Below are 15,505 nucleotides of genomic sequence, written 5' to 3' on the forward strand. Positions count from 1 at the left end.
ATGTGTCGCTATCTGTTGGGCGGGCCCATAACTACCAGCAAATAAAAAATCGGAATAGAGGTTCTCATTCCAAATTTCTAAGTTAATACTTTTTTTAGTAATTTTTCGATGCGAAAATACTTAATGCTGTTTTGTAATAAACCGTCATGTAATAAATAAAAGGGTAGGATGTGCAAAAACTCATTGTATTACACACCACAAAATTAGTGGCTACCTAAATAGAGTGAATTTTCACTGGTTTGTTTGCCTGATAATAGCTTATACATTACTTCTCCTAATGAATTAATGTTGTTATGTCAGCAATATATTATGAAAACTACTATCTAGCGGACGAGCCCATAATTATTTAGTCTCAGTCTCGGTAGGTAATTAGAGTTTCTCCCCCATCTGAAGCTTTCCCCACACGCGAGTGGTTGCTGATGCCGTAGGATGTATCGTTTCATCGTAGAACGAAAGAAAAGTTGAATGTTGAAATTGAAATTTAGTGCACTTTAAGTTAGAAAAAAAAAATCCCTTTCGGCACAGCCTAAATGCGTAGGTAGATTTGGAAGTACCTATGTCTTTGGAAATAATTTGGAAATTTCTATAAACTTTTGGAACATTTTATAAAAACTTAATTTAGCCGACATAACATCTTAAATGCTCGTCAATATTCAAAAAAGATCGATTGAACATTTTTTTTATTCCTTGCAGCGATTTTTTTTATCATAATGCATCCATCATTGGATGTCATATCAAATTTCATAATATGCCTAGTGAGGTAGTCAAACAATTATATTTGATCTTCAAACACTATTTTTCAACTCTTGCACTAATACGTGGTCATCTAAATATTTTTGGACAACGGTTTAAGATAATATTAAGATAGTTATTAATAAATTCTGACGAATTTTATACAATTTTTTTTTTAATTTCAACCCCTGTTTTACGGTAATAGTTTGTTTCATCAAAAATTGTTCCAGCCAAAGGTTTTAGATAACGTTTAGGCGTTTTACAATATACATTTTGTTTTTCTACCCTTGTTATTTACACCCCTGGAGTAATTGTTGAATTATCAAAAATTGTTTGAGACAAAAGTTTTAAGTAAAAATTATAAAATTTACAAACTATTTAAACGGATTTGATAGTGTACCTACAAAGGGAGTTATGATTTTTTTTAAATTTTAACCCTTATGTTTTCAACCCGTTGCAGCAATGGTTCTTCTTTATAATCAAAAATTGTTTCAGACGAAAGTTTTAGATAAAAATTATAAGATTAAGTAATACATTTTTTTGTACAAATTCAATGTTATGCCTACGAACAGACTTTTGATTTTTTTTTGTCCGCCAATCCTTGTTTAATCAACCTCTTCAGTTATGGTTGGTCGTATCAAAAACGTATTCAGAAAAAAAAAAAAGATTTTGGCATTACTCCTACGAGTTATAAAACGTACTAACGGATGTAATGTTTTCCATATTTCGAGAGTTAGAACGATTTTTCTGTTTTTTAAAAACCTCCCCCTGTACTATTACATGGTGATAGCACAGACATCTTCGTGTTTATTAAGATATCTGCTATGAATGTTTAGTAAATATTTCGCCTTATTACAACCATAAACTTTTCATCTGTGGAACTTTAATAATATTAATATTTTTTTCTTTCATCTGCATTGTTGTAATTTTCGTTAATTTTTTTACCGTTTATTTTTTATTCTGACCATCTGTTTAATTTGTAAATTCAATTAATTTTATTCTAGTTCCTTACCGTATTGTTGTAACCAAAGGCCATGAAAGGATGTTATGAACCATATATATTGGGTATACACGTATCTCAGCCACACAGGAACAGGAAGTAACTTAAAAAAGTGTGATTTTTGGCGTTACTACGTGTAGGCTAAGGCCTGACGCCTGAACAATTAAAATTATTAAAAATATGAGTTTAGGGTATCGTCGGTTGTGTACATTAATGAAATTGTTACAACTAAATATCTTAACGAACTGTAAGTAATATTTACTTGGATTTAAAGCAGTTATGTCAAGTATAAGCCAATTTAAGAATTGCTTAGCTAGGGACGCCATAATTAAGCAGTGTCGCCATTGTTCAAGGCTTAAGCGGCCAGTATAAATTTGCTTACATGCTTATAAATACGTGAGATTTCTAGCCAAACAAACTATATTGTTGCAAAAGTTGATAAAACTGAACTTCAATTAGATTGTGTATATAACATAATATAAAGAGAAGTAATTCTACTTAGACACCCAGAAGTCCTACTTTTAAGATAATCGTACTCCCGCTGAACTAAAGCCGTGTAATTCTATTTAAAATAGAATTTAATTTGATATTAAACTCTCTAATTTTTAACTCACTTTGAAATCATTTGATTTATGAACGATATAAATTTTGAAACAACTACTGGACTTAATTAAATCACTTTTGAACTTTTGGGTGTGATCTGTGCCAACATACATCCTAAGACATTTGAACTGCAAATAATCTCCAGGAAAGATTTGTCACAATATAAATTAAGAATTTTTAAGTAAATTCATATTTTATTGTTGAGTATTAAAATTGTTATAACTCCACCAACCTTAAATTCTTATACACACTTGGAAAGGATGAATATATACATTTCTTATAATATTTTCAAACTTACAAAAGATTCCTAATTATATCGTTGAATAATATTGTTAATTTTCATATGTATCAAGAGTCAGGTTCAGGTTATGTATGTCAGTGTATGTTTATTATTGAAAGTGTTGCTGTGTTATGTTTACTATCTATGGTTCAAACTATTAAACTTCAGATTTTTCACCACTCTTTAAATAATCAATTTCCTATCCACATAATATACAAATTTCTTACTCCATAATTAAAATACTATATATTTCCATAGTAAACTACAGATTGGATTCGTCAGTTGTTACCGTCTACTATTGTTTATTTGTTAGAGCATTGTTTCTAAGGTTTTTATGCAATGTTATATTATTAAGTTTACGAAGGTATCAACAACACAGTACCTACACTTTTTTCCTCCACCCTGTACTGCCTTCTCTCCCTACTTCAACAATAAATTAAAGAAAGAGAGAGATAGAATTATTAGTGTAACAAAGGGAGGTGCAGAACAGAGGAAGTGGCGCCGCAACGTGTGGGGCTCGAAGAGAATCCCTAAGTAGACTACCTCTCCAAGGTAAAAACACAAGATGTCTGTTAATAAGACCTATGAATTGAGGAGTCGGTCAGAGCTCAGCAACAACCTGGAAGATCTCTCAGAACACGACAGTATACAGGAAGGATATGAGCCTGTATATCAACTGGTAATGGAGGTACAGCCTGAACCCAGCACACCAGAAAGAAATGAATGTCACAGAGAGAGTGGGACAGCTACAGCCACACCTACAGCTGCAGCTGAAGATGAGCAAGCAGCGAACATGACTCACACCACCACACCGACCGAGAACCTGCAGTCAACTGAGTGGTCTAGCATTATGTTGTTATTACAGAACGTGGCAACTATAACAAACCGGTTGGACGACAACGTGGCAGCTATCACCACCCGTTTGGACGCCTACGCTCTGGACAACGCACAGAACATGGCAGCTATCACCAACCGTTTGGATAACAACGCACAGAACGTGACGCAGCTTACTGAGAAGATTGACGGAGTCAGAGGTCAGCTGGACGCAAACCTTTGCGAGTTGAAGAGTGAACTCAACACCAGAATAGAGGTTTTAGATCATCAGCTGCAAACAGGCCTCAGTGACCTGGAGGGACGTTTGGATGCCAGATTACAGGAACAATGTCAGTCGGTGGGACAGCTGGCCAACCAGGTACTGACACAACAAGAAAGAGTTGAGAACTTGGAGTCACACACTACCTCCATGATTCGATCAATGGAACTGGTAAGAATAGAGGGGCGAGACCAGTCACAGCTACTCCAGCAGAGACTCGCACATATAGAGGAGACAGCAGTCACTCTGCAGTCACGAATGGAAACAGTAGAGTCAGGGGCAAGATCAGCCGCTGAACAAGCTGCTCAAGCATGCACCAGCTCACTACAAGAACAGAGGCAACTGAGAGGGGAGGAATTACATAATCGGATGACAACTGCCAACTCCTCCAGGACAGAGCTACCCAACCTACAGCCTACCGTGACTGCCAGTTACCCTTCACCACCAGCCCCAGTGGTTACCTCAAACGCCACACCACCTCATCAGACCCCATCTTGCAGTACTTCACATCTTGATCAGGTGGCTCTGATACATCACCCAGCCAAACATTGGGCTGAGGCTATGCCTACGTTCTCTGGCAAATCCTTAGAAAATCCAGTTAGGTTCCTCAACAAATTTGAGGAATATGCCCGAACCTTTGTACTAAGTGACAATGATAAATTGAAGTGTTTGAACGTAGCCCTTAAAAGTACTGCCTTTTTCTGGTGGGAGTTGCAAAGCCTGCACATCAAATCCTACGAACAATTCAAAGAAAAATTTAGATCCCAGTTTTGGAATCTAAAGGTACAAGGGAATTTGAGGGCCCAGCTACACTCCGACAGATTCGACAGTAGGAAAGGGAGCAGTCTGGAGGCGCACCTTTCATCAATGTATGAGCGCACCAGATATTTAGACATTACCATGTCAGACGATGAATTCATCGCAACCATGCTGACACAACTCCCTATCGCCTACCAAATACAAATGTCGGGACATACCTACAAAGATGTTACTGAGTTTAGGGACCATGTTCTGGCTGTAGACAAACTACAGAGATTACAGCGAGGTCAAGGTGCTAGAGAGGAATCTGAAAGAACACCTCACCAACCACCCAGTAAGAATGTGCCAGTGCACAATTACTGGCAGAACAAAACCAAACAGGACCAGCAGGCAAACGTGCACACCTTGACGTGGGAGAGTACAGTCAAGAGTGATGAGGACCACAACCAAGGGCATCTCGCTAAGAAACAAAAGGGCAAGTATACCCATAAGAATAGGCATAACAAGCCCTACAACAAGACTATCTGGTGGTCGAACAAACATGCCTGTAGTGATGGTGAGGATGGCCACCACGGCCAGCGCTTGGGTAAAACATCTGTTGAACGGCCCCCCAGGAAGGTCACGTACCCCCATCGTTATGCAGATTCAGATGGTGAGGCTGACTACCGTCACCAGAGTCAATGCCAATTTTACGCTGACTATACTAGGGGTAAACATGACTTCCGCCAGCCACATCTCAAGAACCCCGCCAGCCCAGACAGAAGCGGCAGACCACCGAGTCATCACAGCTCGTCTGGCGGCATACAAACTCATTTTGCATATCCACCACCCTCATTCTCATCACAAGAACAGTTCCAGCCACAACAAGGCTATTTTCAACGTAACGCACCAGTGAATCCTGTTGCTGCAGAGTTTCAGGCAGCAGTAAACAGGGCTGCTAATGGTCCAAGTAATTGGACAGGGCCTAACCCAGCAGGTTCAGCTGCCCAGCAGTGCAGCCAGAACAACCAGGATAGAGCATTAAACTAGAACGGGTCAGGTTTGCATCGCCCCGAACTCATACCCGCTATCCAGAGCCTACATGTCACCCCTTATGAAGCTCTGTATCTGGATAAATCGGTGGCGATCGACCCGCTCTATATGCCCAAATTTGACAAAGAAACCGATTACGAAGAACTACCCACAGGCAGTGAGGTAGAACATCTGATCAACAGTCGCCTACAGTCTGAGGCACAAGCAAGGCAAAGAAGGAAGAAGGCTTCGAAAGTCAAGCAATTTAACATAGGAGAGCTCGTATTATGCAGGAGTGCAAGTGTGAGCAAGAAATGGGACAAAGTCACCAAGAAGTTGTTCTTGCTGTTCAAGGGACCCTATGTGGTCACAGACAGGATACATAACAACTGCTATGAGTTGGCAGACCCTGCCACCAACCACAGCATAGGCAGGTATAACCTAACCCAGCTAAGGGCCTACCACAAGCCTATGGTCCCACAGTAACAAGTGTTATTTGCTTGTGTCAGCTACTACAATAGTGTTTAATGGTTTTTTTTTCTTGGGGAATTAAGTAACAATATAAGTGCACATGTTACCTACACTGCGCAGTCCTATGTAATCAAGGAATTGCACATCAAGCACTGTAAGTGTGTGAAGCTAAATGTTTTGTGTCCAAGTCAGGACCTGTGCTAGCCAAGGTTGTACGGTATGCTGTATTTGTTAGTGTAAGGAAATGCACTAGTCTGGTTGCCTGATGAGCTTAAAACCAGTGTGTTGTCTCGTGACGGTCTAAGACAAAGGCTCTGCCGCACTGGGATTTGTTGTACAGCACTAACCTAGGGTTATTATGGTACCGTAATGTATGGCTATGGCATAACCTAAATGGGTATGAAGCTTCGGTGACACATGTGAGCAGGACTAGATGTCTACTAACAGTGTAATCATGTGGTTTACTCTGAAGAAAAAAAAAAACCTACTGATCCACTATAGTGTGAGCTAACCAACCTAACAAGAATGACTACTATGTGTTAATTTTTTTTTTCGCCGACCAGCTGTGTGACTCCTAAGCAGTACATGCACATTGCGTACTACAAGCACAAGAACACTTGCAACTACTAAGCCATGCACACTCTAACTGCTAGTTACCTGCAGATATGATACTCCTTCTCGTAGCACTCTGAGCCTTAGCTTGTTGTTGGATCACCCACAAAGCTATCTTATTTAAAAAAAAAAAAAAAAATATTTAATAATATTTTGCAATTAAAAAAAAAAAAAAATTATGGAAGCTTGATATGAAGAAATTTGTGTGATTTATTTTGCTCTATCAGAATGAAGAGAAAAAAAAACTGCACTGGAACTAATTTATTTTGGAATTTGATTTTATAAATTATGGGCACAAATTAATTTTATGAACTCCGAATATTATTTTGATGTGTAACACATAATTCGAAGCACTGTCATCTTGAGGATCACACTGTCACGCGAGTGACGTCACTGTTGTTCAGCAGTACATGATGATGTGATTGTCTTCTGAGTTGTTATCCACAGTAGCAAGGAACACTGGTGTTGCGAGAGAAAGTCCGCTCTTATGCTGCCCAGTTGTTGAAGGAAGTCACTGTAACAGAATTGTGACAAATGTATAAAAGTGCAAGAAATTTTTATATGTCACGGTAAATAGGTGTAACACCTGACTGGAAGATCATGAACATTCTTGAAATGATATGAGATTCCGCATCAGCCAGTAGCTGACATCCTACCTAACAAGACAACAGCATTCTGCAAGTAATCTACTGTGCAGCTGTGTCCAGAGTAAGATAGTGAGAGACTGTAAACCACCAGCTGAAAACCTCACCATACTCAAGAAAAAACACTGAAATTGTCCAAGACTGCATCTGAATTATTATTCATCTGTAGAACACTATGTAATAATTTTAGGCTTGGATAATAATAATATCTGTCAAGATATCATAAGAACTGATAAGGTTATGAAATATGTGTAACAAACTGTAAAATAATAATGACTGTTGCATCATAAGAAATGATGATATTCAATTATGTATAACTTTAATTATGTATATAATTTTTCAACTGGTTAATCTTGTGTGTAAATATTTTTCTTGTGTTATGTTATTTAATAATCTCTTAATATGTTGTAAGAAATTGTAATAATACTGATAATTGCATTAGTAGTCAACTAATTTACTCAGTAAATCACAGGTTAAATGCTGTGTTGAAACCATTGTAAATATGAATAATATTTTTTTTTGTGGAATAAAATTCCAATCATAATACTGTTATGTAGCAGTAAAATAGGCTGAATAGCAATTGTATGCTACATTATCATGATATCTAATGAGGATAATTAAAAAAAAAAAAAAAAAAGGTGTAAATCAACACTGATAATTATTGATATGGTAATTACGAGTTGTAAACAAAACCAGAAAACTAATATAAGGTTATACCACTGACAGACTAGTCAACCAATAAGTAAACTAGCAGTACAATTGTGTAAATATTGTGTTCCTATGATAATCCACAATTATAGCATTACTTTGATGTTGAATAATTAATAAGATTTTATCTTATTGTTGCAATGTATAGTATATTATTAATACGTCAATAATGACAACTAGAATTTATTTTCTTTAAACAATTTCCTATTTCTCGTAACGAATATAATTTTTTTTGATTAAGTAATTAATTTTCGTAAAAGTGATTAAATCTTTCCTGGTTATTTACACCAATCCTACTGTGAGAGCGACTTCAAGCAGCAACCAGTCAGCACAGAACATTGTTATGTTTACTGTTAAAGTGAGTTATGGAAACGCGATATACTAGATACACACCTGTCGTGTGCATAGTGCGGAAATAACCACGAGTGTAGAACACGGAAATATACTTAGCGGTGCGATGACGGAGCTGGCCTTGCTCCTACTAGACATTAGGTTGACGCCACGTATGCTGACACAGCGGCGTCAGCATGAGACCTCCGTCTATTCCCCGTTGATACCATCCCTGGTCAAGGGCTGGGACAGCCCACGGGCCACCTGGAGAGCCGAGCCCGGCACTGTAGCGGACATCGTCAGGACCCGCCACTGTCAGCCACTAGTTCTCACGAGCGCAGGTCACCCGACACGGTACATCCTGTTGCCGTGATCAGTAGCCGACACCCCCCTGCGGTGGCGTGGAGGTATCGTTATCGCCTGCCCAGGTGTGTGGCAGCACACCACGACGCTGTGGTGAATCCGGGAGAACCACTGAGTGTTAGTATTGGTGCACCTGACACTACCTAGCCGAGCACTACACTCAACTGTAAGTAAACCTACCAGTGCTATGTTCCTGCTTGATGTTCTTCACCATCCCAACACCCTATCAACAGCACGACTACGAGACGACGGAGTTTTCGCGCCATTTACGGAGCGCGAAGCAGCGAGGTGTCTACTGCGAGACGGCTGACACGAGACTGAACAGTCACGCCACGCCTCGGCCGCCGGTTGATCGCTGATTAGCGCGCCACCCAACCCCCACCTCCTTGCCAATTCTCAACCGTCGCTTCGAGTAACGGTCGCACCTGCTGTGTGTGAGAGAGACAGATGGGTTAATAATAAACCGGCGATCTTATGCTTTGTGCTCGCTTCGTTTTATGATTATCCCATGGGACAGCATCTGTACTATTACATGGTGATAGCACAGACATCTTCGTGTTTATTAAGATATCTGCTATGAATGTTTAGTAAATATTTCGCCTTATTACAACCATAAACTTTTCATCTGTGGAACTTTAATAATATTAATATTTTTTTCTTTCATCTGCATTGTTGTAATTTTCGTTAATTTTTTTACCGTTTATTTTTTATTCTGACCATCTGTTTAATTTGTAAATTCAATTAATTTTATTCTAGTTCCTTACCGTATTGTTGTAACCAAAGGCCATGAAAGGATGTTATGAACCATATATATTGGGTATACACGTATCTCAGCCACACAGGAACAGGAAGTAACTTAAAAAAGTGTGATTTTTGGCGTTACTACGTGTAGGCTAAGGCCTGACGCCTGAACAATTAAAATTATTAAAAATATGAGTTTAGGGTATCGTCGGTTGTGTACATTAATGAAATTGTTACAACTAAATATCTTAACGAACTGTAAGTAATATTTACTTGGATTTAAAGCAGTTATGTCAAGTATAAGCCAATTTAAGAATTGCTTAGCTAGGGACGCCATAATTAAGCAGTGTCGCCATTGTTCAAGGCTTAAGCGGCCAGTATAAATTTGCTTACATGCTTATAAATACGTGAGATTTCTAGCCAAACAAACTATATTGTTGCAAAAGTTGATAAAACTGAACTTCAATTAGATTGTGTATATAACATAATATAAAGAGAAGTAATTCTACTTAGACACCCAGAAGTCCTACTTTTAAGATAATCGTACTCCCGCTGAACTAAAGCCGTGTAATTCTATTTAAAATAGAATTTAATTTGATATTAAACTCTCTAATTTTTAACTCACTTTGAAATCATTTGATTTATGAACGATATAAATTTTGAAACAACTACTGGACTTAATTAAATCACTTTTGAACTTTTGGGTGTGATCTGTGCCAACATACATCCTAAGACATTTGAACTGCAAATAATCTCCAGGAAAGATTTGTCACAATATAAATTAAGAATTTTTAAGTAAATTCATATTTTATTGTTGAGTATTAAAATTGTTATAACTCCACCAACCTTAAATTCTTATACACACTTGGAAAGGATGAATATATACATTTCTTATAATATTTTCAAACTTACAAAAGATTCCTAATTATATCGTTGAATAATATTGTTAATTTTCATATGTATCAAGAGTCAGGTTCAGGTTATGTATGTCAGTGTATGTTTATTATTGAAAGTGTTGCTGTGTTATGTTTACTATCTATGGTTCAAACTATTAAACTTCAGATTTTTCACCACTCTTTAAATAATCAATTTCCTATCCACATAATATACAAATTTCTTACTCCATAATTAAAATACTATATATTTCCATAGTAAACTACAGATTGGATTCGTCAGTTGTTACCGTCTACTATTGTTTATTTGTTAGAGCATTGTTTCTAAGGTTTTTATGCAATGTTATATTATTAAGTTTACGAAGGTATCAACAACACAGTACCTACACTTTTTTCCTCCACCCTGTACTGCCTTCTCTCCCTACTTCAACAATAAATTAAAGAAAGAGAGAGATAGAATTATTAGTGTAACAAAGGGAGGTGCAGAACACCCCATTTCTACCCATTAAGTCGGATATTGCCAACTCGTCCGTGATTTTCCAGTACCTACCTACTAGATTTTACCGCTACTAGGATATATTTTGTAAATATCTGTTGAATAAATATGAAGCGAAACATGAAACGCAAAGTAGCCATTGTGATAATATTTACAGGAAAAGTTCTCAAATAATAGCAATGACCAAAAAAAAAAAAAAAAAAAAAAAAAGAAATAATCAACAGGGCGTGTGAGAACCAGCCTTCATTTGTTAACGTGCAAAAATAAACAAATTATATACAAAATGTTTCTGGACATTACATATAGACACTACACATACGACAGCCATCAATATTTACAATATATGTTTATCATCATATTTGAGAGAAATGTTTAATCCAAACTTCAATACGTGAACAAATGTCAAAGATTTTGCAGAATAATTTAGCAGGTTAAAAAGATCCTTCAAGCATGTACGAATATCAGATATAACAATATACAATTATAATTATTATTCCAAAACTTAAGTCTTAACACGCATTGCAGTTCTAATTTGTACTTCTGTCGCGCCCGCGAATTTCATGGCACTAACGTCACATTGCGTCGCGCTATCCTGATTCCAGAATAACTTCAGCAACAACAATACTAGTACTTTCACTGAGTCACAGTACCTACCCGATTTAATTTTAGCGCGTTACGACAGAACACACAGTGCATTCACGTTCCGGTTGGCAGTCGGACATTTCAAATTAAAAAAAAAAAAGGAAAAAAAAAATGAAAACAAAAATTCACCCAGAAAAATAAACTACCTACTAATAATCCGTGCAAAATAAATGATTCTGAAATCGTATTTCGTCGGCTTACTAGCGAATTATGAATGCAAGGACATCTATCACACATAATTGAAACTCCTATGTCTTACTTTTTCTTCATTTTATTGTTCAATACCTTCTATGTAAAAAAAAAATGATTTACACAACGTATTTTCATTTGTTATTAAATATCACTTTATTTTGATATTTTTATTTATTACAGCATCTCTGTATTTTCCATTATATAGAAAACTAATTTTTTTTCCTCTCCTGGAAAAACTTGGAAAACTTTTGATAGTAAGCCGACGATTTTCATTATTTGTGTATTCCCTACAAGTAACAAAATTTCATTAAAAATGTATGAATATTCTATCATATTAACAATATTTTAAATCAAATGATTTAGGACCAGCAATGATGAGTGGCGGATTCGGAAACTCGAGAGAAAGGGACACGTATTCAGATTTTTATAAATCAAACATTATATTATTTATTATAAGTTGCGATCATAAGGCCCTTACTTCACCCCCCCCCCCCCCAAATCATTGACATTGTCCTGATCGGTATAAAATGGCTGTGCTATTTTCATAAAGCGCCGGAATAAAAAGGCTGTAGGTTCGATTACCAAGTATATAGAATTTTTTTTGTTTTTATAATTTTTTTTCATGTAAGAACATAGTTTAATATTCTTTTGTTAGAATATATTTACGATAATGTTTATAAGGTATATTTTGCAAAAAATGATTTCGTTCCTCTACAAGTATTATCGATCGAGAAAAATCGAAACACATATACCTGAGTGTAACGCTGCCAACACACCAAACTTCAGCTAAACGATACGAGACGCGGGTAAGCCAGCTTCAGTTTATTATCAATTGTTAGCCGTGTTTCAGAATAACCGTCAACAACGCGAAAACGCTGCTTGCGCACGCGCTGTCAGACAGACAGCTGTTTTATGAATGCAGGCCACGGGCTGGCGGTGGCGACCTCCCACAAAGAGTCAGGTGCAGTGTTGCCGCGTTGCTTACTATCAAGTTACTTCAATTGTCGTTCATAGATGGCAGGGTATTCGGCGATTTTTTTTAACAAAATAAAAGTAACATTGAGTTTCTGGTCTTTCAATTATATCAAAAATTATAATAGGACAATACAGTAAACTGGTAAAAAAAACAAAATAAAATATACGCTAGAAAAGTGCTGTCAGCGAACCTGGCGGCGTCGTGGAGTGACCATACGTTTTGTAAACGGCGGGAAACGGCTTTGAAATACGTTTGGCACGAGATGACGGTTCTTCTTGCGAATAAATGAAAATAGTGCTTGTGAATGGTATTTAATAATGGCCGGAAATTTTTGTTCATTGTTTGGGTGCAAAAATTACAGCATTTCTAACGGCTCCAAGTCTTTTTTTTCCAGATTGCTAATGGTCCAAACGCAGTTACGTGTTGTGCTCACTCGTGGCAATTTTAAGGCTTTTTTTTATTATTTATAAAATTAATTATTTGGTAATTATTTATAATAATAACCTTACTATCCTTGTAACATGTTTTGATTGCAGCAATTTCGTAGGAAGCATAATTAATTAGGAAAATGTTTTGTATGTAGGTGCAAGCAATGTAGAAATGCATGAGCTGACTTGGATACCTATTAAAGAAAATGGGCTAGCCTCTGTGCATAATGCCGCATATGTTCCGACCATTTAAAGATCCGTATGTTACGCATACGTTCCGACCAAGATGTCGTCATAAGGGTAAATAGATCCTTAGTGAAATTTGCTGTTTAAGACTATATACAAAAGCTTAAGTGAATTGTACCTGCTGCAATTTATGCCAATAAATTAATGTAAGTGCTTATATACATATATAATTTATTTAACAAATAACTTACCATGTTACTTTACAGATTGTTTACATAAATACTTATTTTCTGCCACGTTCACAGGTTGTTTAGGGGTGCTGTACCAACACAAGATGCTTCATGGATCAAATGGCCACACCAACAAGCAAAACAGTCCAAAAAAAAAAAGTTCTCTCCTAATCCAGAAATGCAGTGTTCATCCACTGATAATCATTCCCATCAACACAATCTGTAGTAAATTTTGAAAGTTACTCATTGGATATAACCGGGAAAAATTCACTAAAGAATGATTTTTTGTCTCCTCATTTAATATTGTGTTGTGCTGAAAGTTGCATGGATATATTCCAAATGGTTTACTAATAGTTTACCTTTTTAAATATTGGTGATGTTAGATTAGCAACATTATAAATATTATTAAAGTGTGGTGGTTAGTCAGGTAAACTTATTTAAAAATTACAGTAAAATCACAAATGGTACGAAAGTTACATTAGGAATACTGTAAAATATCATTGACAGTAAGTTAGAGACATTTAAAATAGGTAACTTCTAACCAACCATGTGGATTAAAATGTGCATTTTTACAGCTTTTATTTATGCCACACATTTTTACTATGTATACAGCTCGTGTTTGAGAATTTTATTTTTATTGCTTGATATGAATTTATCTTGATATCAGTATAAAGTTACAAATTTATTGCCAATAGACCATTTATAATTATAACCACAATAGCATTTACAAACTTGTTTTTTTATTTTTTATTTTATTTGGGGTCTGAAAAATTTTAAAGTAAAGCACTTGTATGTATTGTCTGACGTTACTACATGGATGAAATGCTCCTATACTTCAACATTGTTCTATAGCTTGGGAAGGTTCTAGATTACTCAAACAAAGAAATGGGGAATCTTGGTAGGCAGTTCATGTTCGAAAATGTTTTAACTCGCAGGCAACATTTCAACTAATTTTGCTGATTAACGCACTTTCATTATAACTATCAGTAGTATAGCAGCTAACCAGTCACATTGCAATGCACTGAGCAGAACCCAAGAAATTTGAGAAAAACATTATGCGTGCGGAACTATGGTTAGTATATACTACTAAGCTTTTGGCTTTCAGGTATTGCATGCTATCTTATCCAGCATAACCTATTTTTTAAAAAAATCAACTTCATTAGTTCTAATGTACTAGTTTATCATTAAGTTTTGTATTAAGACTGACTGTAACAACTCAATTTCCTGCATATTTTTATGTCCTTAAGTCATATCATTTATTCTAAAGTTGTTTGTCCCAATTTTAGACAAAGTTATCTTAGCAAATATGATGGAATGTATTATGTATTATTAGGCCAAATTATTTTAGTATACAAATGATGGAACTCTCGCAAGTGCCACCAGCAATTCCATGTCACACCTGATGTCTTGACAATGTTGTGGGATGATAAAAAAAAACCTGTACAGCTGCTAAATAAAGGAATTAAATTATGCATTCTGAAGGCAAGGTATCCAATTTATCAGTTAATATGATTCCATCAAAACTTATTGGGCAAAAAAATTTATAACATTAGCCAATAAACAGAAACAGCATCAGACCCCGATCAAAATCATCAGAGGTCCCTTATCTATACCCTGTAGGAAACCCCTTTCCCATTAATACTTGAATTCAGCATGAAAACTTTAGCAAGGTACATCTGTTGTTACTCCTTTGTGCTCGACAATAAATTAATGTGTTGTAATGACGTACAACAGTATTTATTTTCTATTTTTAGGACGTTGAATTTCTGTTAGGATGTTGCAAGTTTAAATATGCTGGTGTGAATGTATGTATCTATGTAAATGTTAAAGAAATTTATAATAAGACAATAAGAGGAAACAGACCAGTAGACTAGTCACTGGTACTGGATTGCCATACAGGCAGACCCAATGGTCGCCGAGGGTCTTGTATGGAAATGGGGCCTCATATGAGCCGTCTTGGAGCATGTTCCTGGGGCAAAGGGGAAGTAATAATAAAAAAAAACATGAAGCATGTCTTCCAGTACTCGTCAGTGATGTGAAACCTCGGTAACTAGCAAATTCATTTTTTCTCATGTTACGTGTTATAATATGAAACTTGGACACAAAATTTAACCT

At 36.3% G+C, this 15,505-nt stretch overlaps 1 protein-coding gene and 1 long non-coding RNA gene across 2 annotated transcripts in view; one reads left to right on the plus strand and one right to left on the minus strand.

Annotated features, from left to right (window-relative positions):
- Window positions 1-12,568, minus strand: part of LOC134542146 (phospholipase A1 VesT1.02-like) — a 47,167-nt gene extending 34,599 nt beyond the window's left edge. Inside the window, exon 1 of the mRNA XM_063386160.1 lies at window positions 12,323-12,568. The gene's annotated coding sequence lies outside the window, so the exon portion shown is untranslated. The remainder of the gene's footprint in view (window positions 1-12,322) is intronic.
- Window positions 12,569-13,134: 566 nt separating this feature from the next.
- On the plus strand, window positions 13,135-15,111 carry LOC134542148 (uncharacterized). The gene is made up of 2 exons (XR_010076746.1): window positions 13,135-13,274; window positions 13,466-15,111. It is a non-coding gene; the product is annotated as an uncharacterized LOC134542148 (long non-coding RNA).
- The last annotated feature ends 394 nt before the right edge of the window (window positions 15,112-15,505 follow it).

Source organism: Bacillus rossius, assembly GCF_032445375.1.
Source record: "Bacillus rossius redtenbacheri isolate Brsri chromosome 4 unlocalized genomic scaffold, Brsri_v3 Brsri_v3_scf4_2, whole genome shotgun sequence".
Taxonomy (NCBI): domain Eukaryota; kingdom Metazoa; phylum Arthropoda; class Insecta; order Phasmatodea; family Bacillidae; genus Bacillus; species Bacillus rossius.